Source organism: Gavialis gangeticus, unplaced genomic scaffold, assembly GCF_001723915.1.
Source record: "Gavialis gangeticus isolate Ggan-Ray unplaced genomic scaffold, GavGan_comp1, whole genome shotgun sequence".
NCBI classification, from domain to species: Eukaryota; Metazoa; Chordata; order Crocodylia; family Gavialidae; genus Gavialis; species Gavialis gangeticus.
In genome coordinates, this window is record NW_017729033.1 from 23,545,769 (window position 1) to 23,561,692 (window position 15,924).

Consider the following 15,924-nt stretch of genomic DNA (forward strand, 5'->3'; position numbering starts at 1 on the left):
GGTGACTCTGGAGATATTAATGAACAGGTTAAAAAAACATCTGGCAGAACTGTTCGGGTATAGTCGATCCTGTCTTTGCGTAGAGGGGTGGGCTAAATGATTTTTCAGTTTCCCTTCCAGCCCTATTTTCTATGATTCTGTGCATCTTTCACAAAAAAAAATTTAAAAAAGGAAATCAAAAAGAAAATTGGACTCTGGCACTGCTCTAGGAGGAAATACAGTTTGCTATTTTAAAGTTGGGTTATACTTTTTGGGGCAGTGACCTGTGCCAAGGAAACGTGAAACTTGTGGGAAAAGAAGTCATGATCTCATGGTCAGAAGACCTACCATGGTTGTCCAGCACTGAGGAGGGCTGCCCCTCATTTTATGCCCCATTTTATGCAGCAGCACACTTCCATACACATGCTGTGACAGGGAGCCATAGTCGTTTGTCTTCCCCAAAAGCGTAGAGCAGTGGTCTGCAAAGTGGGGTGCACACAAGATGATCCATTGGGGTGCGGGAAGAAAATATTAGAACTTCTATTTCTATTTTTATTTATATAAAAATACATATATTGGTGGTGCATGCTCAAAAATGTTTTATTGATGGGGTGCGCGAATATAAATATACATATATTGGGGGTGCATGCTCATATATTTTTTACTGATAGGGGTGTGCAATCAAAAAAGTTTGGAGAGCACTGGCTTAGAGGAGGAGCTAGAAGGGAACCATCTTCATTCTTGGGGCACTGCATGGGCTGCAACTGTTTCCAGCTGCTGTGCAGAACCCACAAGAAGTGATTTGCAAGCACTCACCTCCCCCCCAGCAAACTACAGGAACACCTAGGCACCACATAGCTTTTAAAATCCATGGGATTTTTTTGTTCTTAAAAGGACTTTGCATGCTATTTTAGCAGTCTATACCTACCTGGAATCATATACAGGGCTTGATTCTTCTGTCACTTACACCAGTGCAAATCAAAAGAAACTGACTTAGATTGGTGTTTAGCTGGAATGAATGACAGCGTATTGAAGCCCATTCATTTCAGAGCTATTCTCAATATAGAGAGACTGAGCTATATGGTTGCAATTACACTCTGGAAATATGTAACTCTCATGATAGTTCATCATACTGTATTTGCACTGCCTGTGATTTATACTTTGCAGTGTATGAAAGTACTTACCTAATATTACACCTCTCATTGTGCTCAGTACCTATTGGCATATAATTACCTCAGAAGGGCCAGCAAAACATACTGCTTGTCAAGTGCTGCACAGTTTAATTGCAGACTTTTTTTTTAATGGAGCAGCATAAGGTACAAGTTTGATGCACAAAGGGTCTTGTCATTTAGGTTGTATCTAGGATGAACAGCAGAATGTGAGCTGCAGGAGGGAAGAGAGACTGGTTAGGGCGCTTGCCCAAGAACCTTTGATTTAAATTAAAGTCACAAAAATCAGTCTGAGTGGCTGTTTATCTGTTGGTTGCCGACTGAGACTGTCTGCTGAATTTGTTAGCAGTGCGTGAATGAAGCTGGCAAAGCCATCCGGTAACATGACCTACAGTAGCTTCACTGCCATGAAGCCAGGAAATGATCATTGAACAGTTTAACTGAGGTCATCAAAGGAGAGATCAGTAATGACCCTGCTTTATGACCATTTTGTATAAAACAAAAAGGTGATTTTCCCCTTCTTTCTCTGTAAAATCATAGCCCCATCCTGGATTCTGTTTGAACCATTTAACTCCCTTCAATGGTTTTTTTCTTGAGGATGTGTTGGCTAATAATAAATAGCTAATTAACAAGGGAGGGATCCAAGGGTCTCCACTGTAAGGACCAGCCATTACTGGAGGTGTAGCCTTTTCTTGAGAGTTTTAACTATTCATACAATGGTGCCATCTCCAAAAAGGACAAAGTAGGTGGGGGGAAAGGGATAGACAAGTTTCTAATGCTCTTCTGCAGCGGACAGAATAGTGCAACAGAGACAGCAGGTTTCTGTATCCTCTCAAAAGGAGTAGCAGTGGCTATGTTCCGCTAGCATAACAAAGATCTGCCATCTGCAATGCTTCCCCTCCTGGGCCTTTGCAAGACTGCAAGCTGAACTGTACTTCTTTGCAAGAAACTACTTAACAAATATAGCAGCTGAAGAAAATGGCTCCAAAGGTATGCACTTTTGGATATACTTTAATAATTTTCCTGAAAGCTGTCCTAGAAGTTAGGTTTAGGGCATATAGTATACAGCATTATACATGGCAGCTCTCTGAATGATGCTAGAAAAAGAATAATTACATGAATAGGATGATAAAAAGTATAGTGCTTACCTCCCCCCCCCCCTTCTTTCCAAAAATGCTTTTAGGTGGCTAAAGTCATTTCTTTCTTTTCTTTTTTTTTTCTGGTCAGTACTGACACTGGCAGTAATTTCTGGAGTACAGTGTTCAGTTTTTGGTGTCCCACTACAGAAAGGATGTGGACAAATTGGAGAGAATCAAGTGGAGGGCAGCAAAAATGGTAAGGGGCCTGGGGCATATGACTTATGCGGAAAGTCTGAGAGAACTGGGCTTATATAGTCTAGAGAAAAGGAGACTGAGAGGGGACTTAATAACAGCCGTCAATTACCTGAATGGGGGTTTGAAAGAGGATGGAGCTGGACTGTTCTCAGTGGTGGCTGATGACAGAACAAGGAGCAATGGTCTCAAGTTGCCGTAAGGGAAGTTTAGGTTAGATATTAGGAAAAAAATTCTCACTAGGAGGGTAGAAAAGCAGTGGAACAGTTTACCTAGAGAGGTGGTGGAAGCTCCATCCTTGTAGGTTTTCAAAACCTGGCTAGGCAAAGCTTTGGCTGGGATGATCTAGTTGGGGATGGTCCTGCTCTGAGCAGGGGGTTGGACTAGATGACCTCCCGAGGTCACTTCCAACCCTAACTTTCTACAATGCTATGATTTACCCAGAATTCTATGATAGTTTGCTTTATTTTTGTTTTACTAGATAGCCAATTCTCCTTTAAAATATTTTCTGGCATTCAGATGTTACAGCAACAAGGGTCTAGAGAGATGACTGGCTGGCTGGACAGAATGAGGGACAGACAGTTTTACAGGTGTTTCATTTCTTTACATAAATCCCAAGGTATTCCATAAAGTATTTAAGCACATATCCCAATCCCTAAGGTATCCCACAAAGTATTTAAGCACATATTTAATTATATACATGCTTAAGTCTGAGTCTAAAAAAATCCAATAAGATGCCAAATGCAGATAATTGATCAGAAAATAGCCAAAACCTGTTAAAGAAATGGAAACATACACTGAAATGGAAACATGGACAATGTAACATAGACTTCCTAATAAAAATATATGCATCTGTCCAGATTTATTCAAAATGAGAAACAATAAAACTATGATTTATTCAGCAACCCTAGATTAGGAAGAGAAGAAATTTGAGTGATCCTATATGATACTGTAGAAACATTTTAACTAGAAATCACTTAACAGTAGAATTATTTGAGCCAGATTTCAACTACACTATTTGAAACAGACCATCATTCAATGTTGTGCCTTAAATGTAATGAGGGAAAGAATACTTTCTATAACCTTCTGCAGGACCTCATCAGTATGGCCCCAGTACATAAAAGTATCAATCAGAGGTATGAATTCCCTTATGGGGAAGAGGGCTATACTGGGAACACACAGAAGTGGGTCACTTTCCAATAATGGTGAGTGCATTCAGGAATAACTGAACTATCTAATTGATGTAGGGACATTCTGTCCTTATAATGAGATCCATAAAGTGGATCTCACCTGATAATACTGTATACCCCAGAATAAAATATACATCTTGTTTTGAAAGACAAACGCCACATCTACATGAGATGCTGACTGTGCAGCAGCCCAATATTACTGTGCTGTAGCGTCATGTGCCAAAAACCGTGATGCGACGGTACTGTGCAGTAGTATTAGGCTACTGCGCAGTAGCATCACAAAAAAGATGTTTGTCAGTGCTACTGTGCAGTAACTCAGGTTACTGCGCAGTAATTTAGTACTTGTTTACACAAGTAGTAAATCACTGCACCATAACAAATGCTCAGTCAGCATTGTGTGTAGATGCAGGCAGAATGAATTAAAAGAGAACTTTTCATATATTAAGTAATTGAGTAGCAGCAGCTAGGGATCCAAGCCTTCTCACTGTTCAGTTCCCTGTGAGTGGCGTGAAGATTTTACTTTTGATTTCATAGATTTCATAGACATTAAGGCTGGAAGAGCCCTCATAAGATCATCGGGTCCAGACCCCTGTCTAAGGGGCAGGAAGTCAGCTAGGGTCAAAGGACCCCAGAAACATAAGTGTCCAAGTGTTTCTTAAAAGTGCCCAGTGTAGGTGCTTGGACCATTTCTGTGGGGAGTCTGTTCCAGGCCTTGGGATCTCAGACAGTAAAGAAGTTTTTCTCATGTCCAGCCTAAAACGGTCTTCCGGGAGTTCGTGACCATTGGACCTTGTCATCCCCTGGGGTGCTCTGGTGAACAGTCATTCCCCCAGACCCTGATGCACACCCCTTTTGTACTTATAGGCTGCTGCCAGGTCACCCCTGAGCCTGTACATCTCCAGGCTGAAGAGTCCCGTAGCTTGCAGCCTCTCATCATAAGGTCTGTTCTCTTGCCCTCTGATCATGCGCGTGGCTCTCCTCTGCACTCTCTCAAGCTTCTCCCCATCCTCCTTGAATTGTGGAGCTCAGAACTGGATGCAGTACTCCAGCTGTGGCCTCACCAAGGATGAGTACAGTGGGAGGATGGCATCCTGGGTCTTGCTTGAGACGCGTCGGTAGATGCAAGCCAGAGTTTTGTTCACTCTGCCAGCTGCAGCATCACATTGGTGGCTCACATTCATCTTGTGGTCAGTCATGACCCCCAGGTCTCTTTCAGTCATGGTGCTAGCCGAGCCTATAAGTGTGATGTGGGGGAGGGTTCCCCCAAGATGGAGCACCTTGCATTTCTCCCTGTAACAGACTGCCAATGTGGGCTCACCAGATCTGCTTGAGATACTTACCCTGGGCTAGAAACAGTGTGGGTGAACTCTGAGCGACCCCAAGGGTGGAGCAGGGGAGTCCTGCCCTGCCCTGTGGAAATGGAGAAGCCAGCTGAAAGAATGGGTTTTCAGTCCCCTCATTTGCATGGAAGAGGGATGGCCAGAGTGGGGGGCCAGCCACTCTGAGCCCTGGTTGGCCGGTTTGCAAAAAGGGGATAAAAGCAGCAGCCGAACTGGTATGGGGGGCTGTTGACAGCGACCCCAGGGAAAAACGCAGGAGCCCTAAGAAGAGCTGGAGTGAGCTGACCCAGCTGAGGGAGCAGAGAGACCCCTCTAGAGAGCCTCAAAGGCTGAGCCTCTCAAGATCTGCCTGGATCACCCTCCTGTCCTCAGGTGTGGATGCTTTACACCAGAGTTTGGTGTCGTCAGCGAACTTGACGCTTCTGACACCAATGTCCACATCATTGATGAAGATGTTAAAAAGTAAAGGCCCTAGGACAGAGCCCTGAGGGATCATGTTCATCTTTAAGTGTCCTCTTGGGGGCCCTTGCCTTCCCTACAGTTCATTCCAGGGCTGGGGCAGGGGTGGGCTCCCTTAAGTGCCTTGGTCTGCTGGCTTTGCAAGGGTTGCTCAGTGGGCCAGCAGTGGTGGTAGTCCCCCCATCCCCCAGCGGGCTTAGTTTAAAGCCCAGTGGAGCAGGTCAGCCAGTCTGGCTGAGAAGAGTTTAGCTTCCTCCCCAGCGGAGAGAGGTGTAGGCTGTCATAAAGGAAGGACTTTGAATTCCAGCTTCCAAATAAGTGCTCTGGGAGAAAGTATTTTTGGTGAATTTTTTTTTTAAAGTATGAACAACCATTGTAAAATCTTATATTACTAGAGCAGAGACCATCCTTGTTTTAGTAGAGGTAGGAAAGACAAGCAGATTAGCAATACCATATGGGATTTGCAGAAAGAGAACAGGCTAAATTAAATCTACTTGATGCCTTACGGGCAGAGAAAGCTAAACAACTAAAAGAGGAATATGAGGATAAAGATAAAGCAGTAGAAAGATCAGTCTGAAGGATAAACGAGCATATAATGGGGGTTCAGCTTTAGAAGCAGGGATGGCAGCAATGAAGGGAGACATGCGAATACTTGATCAAACTAAAGAACTTGCTAGAGGTTATTAGCTATAGCAGGGAAAGTCAACAAGGGAAAACTTATTATCTTACATAAGCAAAAGAAAAGATGGACAGAACAACTCCATGTCACCCTTTAGAAAATCCCCTCTCCCCCACAAATAATATTTAAATGTGATAATGCATGGAAGATGGCATCTTGATGCTTAGTATCTACATATGATGCTATATTGCTGTAGCAATGCACTATGGCAACGTAGTGTCTACAGCCAAAAGCCTTGATGCTGCAGCTATGTCACTGTTGTGACACGCTCCCAAAGTACAGCTCACCGCTACAGCGATGTAGCAGCTAAAAATAACGATGTGTTGCACACATGGTGCAGTACAGGGTGTCACTTCGTCATTTGGTACTTACTTTTGGAATACTAAATGACAGCACAGTAAATGGTGCCAGAAGGGCACATGTAGAAGCGCCCACTGTGAATAAATTACTTTGGATATAGTTAAAGAATGCAGTGAAAGACTGAAGAACAGGAAATCACAAGATGAAATGCAAATCACAGCAGAAGTGCTTATGGTAACTGGGGAAGATAATATGGAAATCCTGATGCACCTCTTCAATTTGATCTGAGGGAAGGACTGTATCTCATTATCAAGTGCCTAAAAATGGAGATTTGAAGGACTGCAACAGCTGACACAGAATTACACTGCTTTCAGTCCCAGAGCAAGTGTTCTGTGCATCCATCCTGAATAGATTTAGAGATGTCATGGATAGCAGAGTTAAAGAGCAACAAACAGGTTTTTGCCCAAACTGATCCTATGCAAACCAGGTTTTCATGCAAAGGCATTAAGTCAATTTAATTTAGTTTGCTTTCTTTCTGCAGTAACATCCCCTGTGGTTTTGCACAATCCTGTAATACAAAGTAATGAATGACAGCTACCAGTAGTCATGAATTTTGGAAATTTCCAAAAGGCATTTGATAGTGTGGAAAGCCAGTCAGAGAGGCAGACAACAGACTCTATAAAGTCTTCTGCATAATAATTCAAATTATTAAACATCTCTATCAGAATGCAAAAGGTGAGGTAAAAATAAACAGAAGGTAATGAACTGATTTATATTAAGACAGGTGTCAGGCAAGAAATGTATCTTGTCCTGTAACTTGTCTGGAGTTGCTATTGAGTTTGTTATGTGACAGATGGTCAGTATAGAACCAGGTATTGCCTAAATAAATGGTGAGATTAGATACTTCCTAGATAACATCTGTCCCATAACTAAATCAGTTGAAGATACGTAATAAAAACATATGGTCTTGCAAATCCTTCCAAGCAAATCAGTTTTATTTTTAATAAATCAAGGATGGAAATTATGAAAGTTAATTTAATACAGATTTTTTTTCTATTTGGAAAATGAAACCTTAAGAACTATTAATTCATTTACATACCTGGGTAGCATCAGTGTTGTTGAATAAATGTTTGATGTAAGCTTCAGAACAGACAAAGCAAGTTTTGTATTTCAAAAGCTCAATGCCTTGTGAAAGTCCAATGTGATTAGCAACACCACCAAAACTAAGATCTTCAGAGTCAATGACTGATATAGAGCAGAGTTCTGGAAAATTAAGTTTATTCAATCCATGTTAAACAGCTTACAAATGAAATTGTCCATGTAGAATATTTTAAGTAACATAGACTGATTGAATGAGTAATGAAGAGGTCCTAGAATAGGCACAGCTACCCGCACTAGTACAAGTAGTACAGAAGAGGAGATATTTTCACGTATTTTAAGAATGCCTAATAATAAACTACCCAAATAAGAATGGCTTTGGCAGGCCAGGGAAAGAGAATAACCCAGAGACACAATCCATAGTTTGGTGACAGCTGACTATGACATGGGCTAGGGCGGGCCAAAGCTGGAGTTACAACAATGGGTAAGCAGCAGTGTGTGTGTGTGTGCGCGCACGCGCGCATGTGGCAGGGGGAAGGCAGGTAGGTGGCAGGGGACAAAGGCTGCAGCTCTGACTGTGATCCCAAGCCCAGATTGGGGTTGCAACAAGAGCAGATATGTGCTGACCTCCACCTCAAAACCCCACTGACTTTTAATCAAATCCAAGATGAGGGCCATTTCCCTATGCTGAATTGGGGGTGGGGTGTTGAGTACATTGTCACCATCACAAACCTTGGCATTTGTGGGTTGACAAAGGGCATGGAAGTCTGTTTGCTTGGCTTTTGTGCCCCTATAAAAATGTGTCATTAAGATAAAACAATCTGTGTCTATAAAAGCCTATAAAAGTCTTGGAAAATGAGCCCAGGATAGGGATGGCTGCTACTGTTTCACTTCTGGCTTAAAATGGTGCAGGAAGAAGCACTATGCTGATCATCATCTTTATCGTCATGATATTTAATGGGATAACAAGATGATTAGTGGGATAAAACTAGGGCTAGGAATATACTTTTCATTGAAATGTTGCTGATGAAAAACTTGTTTTTCAATGATTTTTTTTGGAATTTTTTAATAAAGTTTCTGCTTTCCTAAACAAAATTCCGTTTTTTTTAGTAGATGACATAAATTTGGGGAATATGGGCCTTGTTCAGAATGTTTTCTATCTTTGATAATGATCACCTGAATCTGTGGGGATATTTTTTGGAGTTTTCAGCTGAAATATTTCTGTGGGGGCTAAAATAAACTTGAAATATTCCTATAGAAAAGGGATGGCCAACATTTTTGGGCATAGTGCCAAAAACACCTGCAACCTCAACTTGTAATATTTTGGTGTGCCAGGGGCAGATGGCAGGGGCCTGATCCTTGTTGTGGCAGCACAGCCTTGGCCCCTTCCATCTGGGCTGAGGTGCACATGCCAATCAAAATGCCTTCGAGTGCCATGCTTTGGCACCCATGCCAGGCGTTGCCTACCCCTGCTATAGAAAAAACTCCCTGCTTCTCTTTCAATGTCTAGATAAAATCAATGGGACTTAGCATGCTGTTAAAATTAAACAAGTGTTTTCTGAATAGGAAGTGTACTGAAAACATGTATATTTCTTATGTTGCAGTGTTTTAGTGACAACATTAGGAATTTGATTTTCTAAAGAACTCACATCACACAATTGGAACCTTTCTTGTATACACAAGAGTTACAAGAGTTTATATTTAGTATCAAAATTAGGGTATATCCATAGTGTTCCCCCACTGAGCCTGGGACTGGTGCTGTGAATCTGACCTTAGCAATTCACTATGCATACTCAAGCCGGGTAATTAGACAGCATTGATGACTTAGAGTAGCCCTGAGTCCATGTCCCAAAGCCACTCTCAGCCTCTCCATCTTAGGATAGCATTGGGGCATGCACTCTGATCTACACTGCCAAATAACCAAACTTGGCTGTATATAGAGCAGGAGCAAGTGGCTGAAGACTGAATCCCAGCAGGGATCTTGGACTCAACAAGGATGTACTCCAGCCATGCCCTGAAAGGCCAGGTTTTCTAAAGGATTCAGCTAATCTAGTCATAAGCATCACAGTGGGAGAAGGTCGGTGTTGAGCTCTTTTGAACAGGGTTATTTAATATCTAATTTTTCTACTGAAGCCTATGGCCATGTTATAAAATACCTGGAACCCCTCCTAAGTCATTCCATGTTTTCTTATATTTCACTCCTTTTTTCAGGACAGGCTAGTTGTTCTGTGCCTTTTATCCCATTTTGTTATTCTATGATTTATATTGCAGCTTATCTCCTCAACTACTAACAACAGTTTCCAGCTAACCCATTCTATTTGATCCCAGTGCTCTGTAGCAGATGTGTAATGCAAATCCTGTCTCGTAAAAGTATATAGTTATTCAGAATGTTTTGTCAGCAGACAGTTTCTTATACAGCTGGTGAGACTGCATAATTTTCTGTATTGATGAAGAGCTTAAGTTTAGAGATTAAAGAGCACTTCCAGATGTTTAATAAATCAGATTGCCCTATAATCCTTTTTTGTTTTTCTAGGAGACATTTTCAAAAACACAAAAGATAGTTAGGAACCCAATTCCCATCGAAAGTCAAACAGCTCCACTTTATTAAGAAAGGGGATGTGTCTCTTTCTAGAGGGATAGGAACTTTGTTGTTTGGGAGTCTTCCTAGGGTTTTCATTTTTCTAAGTAGAACTAGCATGCTGATTAAAGTTATGCCTGGAGGTAACTCAGTGCAATGCTTTTCTGGATCTTACAACTCTAGTTCAAATGTATCAAGTGTGTGCATGTGTGTGTATGCACATGCGTATATATACAAATGTATAAATGCTACTGCTAGGGGAGAATGTTCTCATATAACCTGACTGTCTTAGGTATTTGCATATTTCAGTTTTTACTGATATGAACATTTTATACCAGCTTCTTTTAAGCGAAGGCAAGCTAATACAGAGAGAATGAAATTATTACATCTGTTATAGGCTGAAATGCAAGCAAGATTGATTGTTTCAAATTCCAGCATGTGACACTTTGTCACAACTTGCCTGTGAAATTCAATGTTGGAAACTGCCCAGGGTTAAGGAGTTATAACATTCATTCTCAGTACAAGAAAACAGTAGTATCTGACTCTGGGTCATATGGTTAGTCTTAGGAGGCTGGGGACCATAAATTCATGTGATTTCACAGATTTTTATTTCACAGATATTAAGGGCATATGGAACCATTTATGATCATACACTCTGGTTTCCTGTATAATAGAGGCCTCAGAATTTAGCCCACTGATTTCTACATCCCAACCATTTTTCACAAAGATATAAAGATTAAAAAAGATGAATTTACTACAATACTAGTAAGCTGTTAAAATGCACAACTACAAGATAAACTTTGCTGACTTCGATTTCCAGACACACAGTCTTCTTGTGTCTTTGTCTCATAATTTAAAGAGCCCTCTAATATCAATGACTATTATTCAGGGGGCCAGAAGGTTATCTACTCTTGTTCCATGGGTCACTCTTGGTCATTGAGATAACCACAGTTTTTAACTGTTTCCATGTGTACTGTGTTACCTGACTAGTGTAAGCCTTTGTAGCATTCCTCCAAATTGTATCTTATCTCCTGTATGTGAATTCAAAGTTTCTGAACAAGTAGTAGTCTATGAATCAAATAGTAATACTAGTATTCTCTGAATCAAGTAGTTTTTTGTAAGAATTATTATACCCCTATCTTATAGTCCATAATCTTTCATACTGTATTCAACCCAGACCTTCTTTGAAATTCTGAGAGAACATAGAGGCCTTCCAGCATGCCTCAAAAGTCAGCAAATCAAAACCATTGGTAGCATAACTCTGGTGGGAGTGATAGGGGTCCAACTGCAAGTGCCAACTTAGAGGGGGTGCTAATATGGTACTTACGCCAGGAGTCTTTGCCATGTGGGGTACCATTTTACACTGTCCCCACCCAGCCATAGGACCTGTGTAAGTGCAATCTTGCACTCAACAGCGCATCTGGGAGCCAGAGGGGTGGAATGATGCCCCACAGTGGAGGCTTTGCCATTGGAGGCACAGCTTTGAGCCCAGGGGTTGGAGAGAGGTGAGAATAGGGCACCAGGAAGGACCCCAGGGAGCCTGTGCTGCTACTTGTTTCTTAGCAGCAGCAATATAAGCCCATGCTGCTACTGAAGCAACTGCAGCAAAACAGCTGCAGTCAGAGTGAGGAGAGCTCTGTCAGGTAAGCTCTGTCCCCCCCACCACACCCTGCTCTCCAGGGCTAGCGACAGACATTCAAAAGGACTGAACCTGAGTTGATTCAATCTTTACAGGTTAATCTAACCTGGCTAGGCTGAATCAGTTTGTAATCACAGTGACACTCCCTCGGAACTGAAAAAATGCAGGCACGTGTCTGCAGTGGCTCAAGGTAAAAGCTCAGGGGTGCTAGAGCAGCCCTCTTTTCTCTTCCACAGAGCTGAGCTGAGAGGTAGCGTGGCCAGGCCCTGGCAGGACACTATGATTAGGAAGGGGTGTAACCCCCCACCCTGCCTGCACAATCCCAGGCTTTTCCAGGCTTGCTTCTGAAGGGGCAGCAGTGTTGCCAGACTGCAGCCCCCAGCTAGCACTCTGAGGCAAAGTGGGGTGTGCAGTGTATGCATATGTTGATGACACTGAGCTTTTCACTCTCCCTCTCCCTGCTTCTTCATGCTGTCTGCAAACCTGACAGGCAACGGAGCCAGCAGGGGGCTGATAACACAGCTTTTATCAGCTCATCAACAAAACAAAAGCCTCTCTCATTCTTCCAAGGAAGGAACACAGAGACATTACCAGCTTATCTGTTGATTAGCTCCAAAAAACACTAAGTGGACATTGTTTTGTCTGCCTGTCCCAATGAAATTGGAGACACACACATATAGACACCTCTCTGCATTACCTAGCATGCCACATGCCTAGGGTCCTTGGGGCTGGGGTCCACGCTATGGGGGATGGGATGGAGGGAGGGGGGAATCCCTGCTTGAGCAGTGAGCAGTGGGGAGAGTGGGGTGTGGAGCAAGGCAGACCCTGCTGTGCCCGCAGTCTCCACCAGAGCTCTGGCTAGGGAGCAGAGGGGTGGGGTCAGCCCTGTTCTCTGGAGCAGAAAGCCCAGGGCTGCAAAGCATCTGGGATGCTAGGGGACTCTGGTTTAACTGAAACCAGGAACGGGTCTGGGACAGATATTGCATAAACCAGTTTCACCCAAATCAGTTAAGTCTGATACTACATTCAACCAGGTTTATCTTAAACCAGTTTCAGCCATTTTGAAACTGGTTTATGTGCACTGAACTTATGTTCTGTTACAGCTTTAAACCAGTTTCTGATCTCTTAAACCAGTGTGTGTGTAATGTCTGTCCCTAACTCAGTGGTCAAAATAACCCCACCCCATATCCCAGACACTGAAAGTGTTCCCTAAACCTCCAAGGACCATAGTGTACCAAATGTGTACAAGTACTGTGTTCCAGAGCCAAAGCTTCTCTAAAATCAGTGTGCTATCAGTTCCTTTTCATTTAAACCAAAGGACCAATAATTCAAGTATCTCATCTGATAAATCATAGCTGACAGTATTAGTAAGAGGTAGGAACTCTAAGGTATTATATACATAAGCAACTAGTTAAATCACATACACACAGACACAGACACACACACAGAGTACAATCACTTTAACATATATAGTAAAAGCCGTGTTATCCGGCATTTTACAAGCTGGCATGCTCTATTAACCGGCATGCTGGCTTGTAAGGTAAAAGCGAAATTGGAAGTGCCCACCATGGCACTTCTGGTTTCACTGAGCCCCCTGTGCTGCTGAGCCCCCACAATAATAGTTCTTTTCCCCTTTCTCTTCTGCCCCCCTTCCTGTCCCTCGCAGCAGGAGGGACAGCGGCACACCGGATGCAGCAGGAAGGGCAGCCTCTCAGGTAACCAGCATATTTTGTTATCTGGCACCCCCGATTCCTCGTGGGTGCTGGATAACAAAGCTTTTGCTGTACAACCATCATAAAAAGCAACTTCCATATCTCCAAAATGGCAACTTAAAGAAAAAACTGTTAGATCAAATGAGAGGTCAAGTGTCAGGTTTGGAAAATTAAAAAAATATCTAGCCAATCATTTTTAAAATCAATAAAAACCTTTCTGTCTAGATATAAAAACCCAGATATTTCAGAATTATCTACCACATGGGGATTTGAAATGAGATGCTAAGAGATTGACCACACACTTAAAAAGACACAGTTTAATCTGAGGCACAGTTTCCAGCCAAAGAAAAGTAAAAAGCACTCGAATAACATAAAAAAAATGCTGTCTCTTTAAAAATTTGTTCAGTTTTATGAATGAAATAGGTGTTGTTATAACCCAGGCAATTACATTTGGTTTATAAAAACACTAGATTTTTCTTGTTACAATTTCCCTTTAACAACAGAGTGAAAAAGGGTCAGGTTGTCAAGGCACTGGTCCGGGACCATAAAGTTCTGGTCTCAAGTAGTAAGTCCTGGCTCTGCCCTTGTGTGACTTTGGACAAATTAGTCTCTGTGCACTTTGGTTCCCAATCTATAAAATGGAAATGATACCTTCTTTCTTCCCCCCTTTCTATGTCTGCTCTGTTAAGTCTGAAAGCACTTCAGCTTAGGATGTGTGTTTCAACAGCACCTAGAAATGATGGGTCCCTGGCATCTTCTGCCCATTCCCATTCCCCCTTCCCTTCCTACCATTTGTATTCAAATCATTCTCTCCATTCTATACACTGCTTTGTCCATGTCCTTTCACAATATCTGATGACATGAGCTCATGAAAGCTTATGCTATACCTTTCACTAATGTAATTAGTCTAACAGATCCACATCTAACATAGCTAACTATGTCTCACCATTCTGCTCATCACAGCACTATAAAAATGGCTCTGGTTCGTCCCTAGGTGTTATTGAACATACATAATAATAAATCACAAGCATCAGCTTGGATGACTAGACATGCAATGTCCCCAAGAGCAAAGTGGAGCCTGATTCTTCGACTTTAATTCACGTGAATAATCTTTACTTGCAGTTTCCCCTGTTGGCTTCCCCAGGACCTCCTCTGTACGTAAAAAGCATACCCCCCCCCCCAAAAAAGTGAAACAACCTACTGTGACTATATATGGCAAGTGAAGCAGACAATGTTTTCTTTCCAAATTGATAAAATAAGACATGCAGTCACACTTTACGCTCCTGAAATGACTGCTGTATATCTAAAACTACTCATAATGGGAATGGCTCTCAGAATATGGTACCTTAAGGTTCATGCTGTGTTTAACAAGTTTCTTGCTTAAAAGCTTATGGATTAGAGAGAGGCACACACAGACCAAAACCCTGAATCCATGTAATTAGGGATTTAAAATAGAAATCTTGAATCTTACTAGTAGTGGAGACCTTAGGGGTTTTAATGTAATTCTTAAAGGTCTGCCTTGTTAGAGATACTGTGTGCACCCAGCACACTCACCAATCTACGCAGGGTGCACTGAATATCTGAATCATAGAATCACAGAATCAATGAGTCGGAAGGGACCTGGACAGATCATCTAGTCCGACCCCCTGCCATGGGCAGGAAGGAGCACTGGGGGGTGGCAGGGGTCATAAGACCCCAGCCAGGTGCCTATCCAGTCTCCTCTTGAAGATCTCCAGGCAAGGTGAGAGCACCACCCCTCTGGGGAGCCTAATATCTTCCTAATATCTAACCTAAACCTATCCTCCCTCAGCTTGTGGCCATTGTTCCTGGTGACTCCAAGGGGGGCCCTGGTGAACAGACTTTCCCTGAGTCCCTGCTGCTGGCCCCTGATAAAGTTGTAGGCAACCACAAGATCCGCCCTCAGTCTCCTCTTGCAGAGACTGAAGAGATTCAAGTCCCTCAGCCTCTCCTCATAGGGCTGGCCACGGAGGCCCTCAACCATACGAGTGGCCTCCTCTGGACCCTCTCCAGGTGCTCCACGTCCTTCTTGAAGTGCGGCACCCAGAACTGGACACAGTACTCCAGCTGCAGCCTGACCAGCACTGTATAGAGGGGGAGCAAGACCTCTCTGGACCTGTTAGTGATGCCCCTGTTGATACATGACAGGGTGCCGTTGGCTCTGCCTATTGCTTCGTCACATTGGCGACTCATATTCATCCTGGAGTCAATCCTGACTCCAAGATCCCTCTCTGTCTCTGTGCTGCCGAGAGGGTCAGCCCCTAACCTATAACCATAATTGCTGGTTCCCTCTCCCCAGGTGCAGCACCCTGCACTTGTCCTTGTTGAACCGCATCCTGTTCAGAGCCGCCCATTTCTCTAACCTATCCAGGTCTGCCTGGATGTGGTCCCTGCCTGCCGGTGCATTTACTTTACCCCACAGCTTGGTGTCA

At 42.9% G+C, this 15,924-nt stretch overlaps 1 long non-coding RNA gene across 1 annotated transcript; it reads right to left on the bottom strand.

The window, feature by feature from the left end:
• Positions 1–2,357: 2,357 nt before the first annotated feature.
• On the bottom strand, positions 2,358–15,065 carry LOC109304140. Its single transcript, XR_002099307.1, has 2 exons — positions 14,591–15,065; positions 2,358–2,428 (listed from the first exon to the last, which is right to left on the bottom strand). It is a non-coding gene; the product is annotated as an uncharacterized LOC109304140 (long non-coding RNA).
• Between the last annotated feature and the right edge of the window lie 859 nt (positions 15,066–15,924).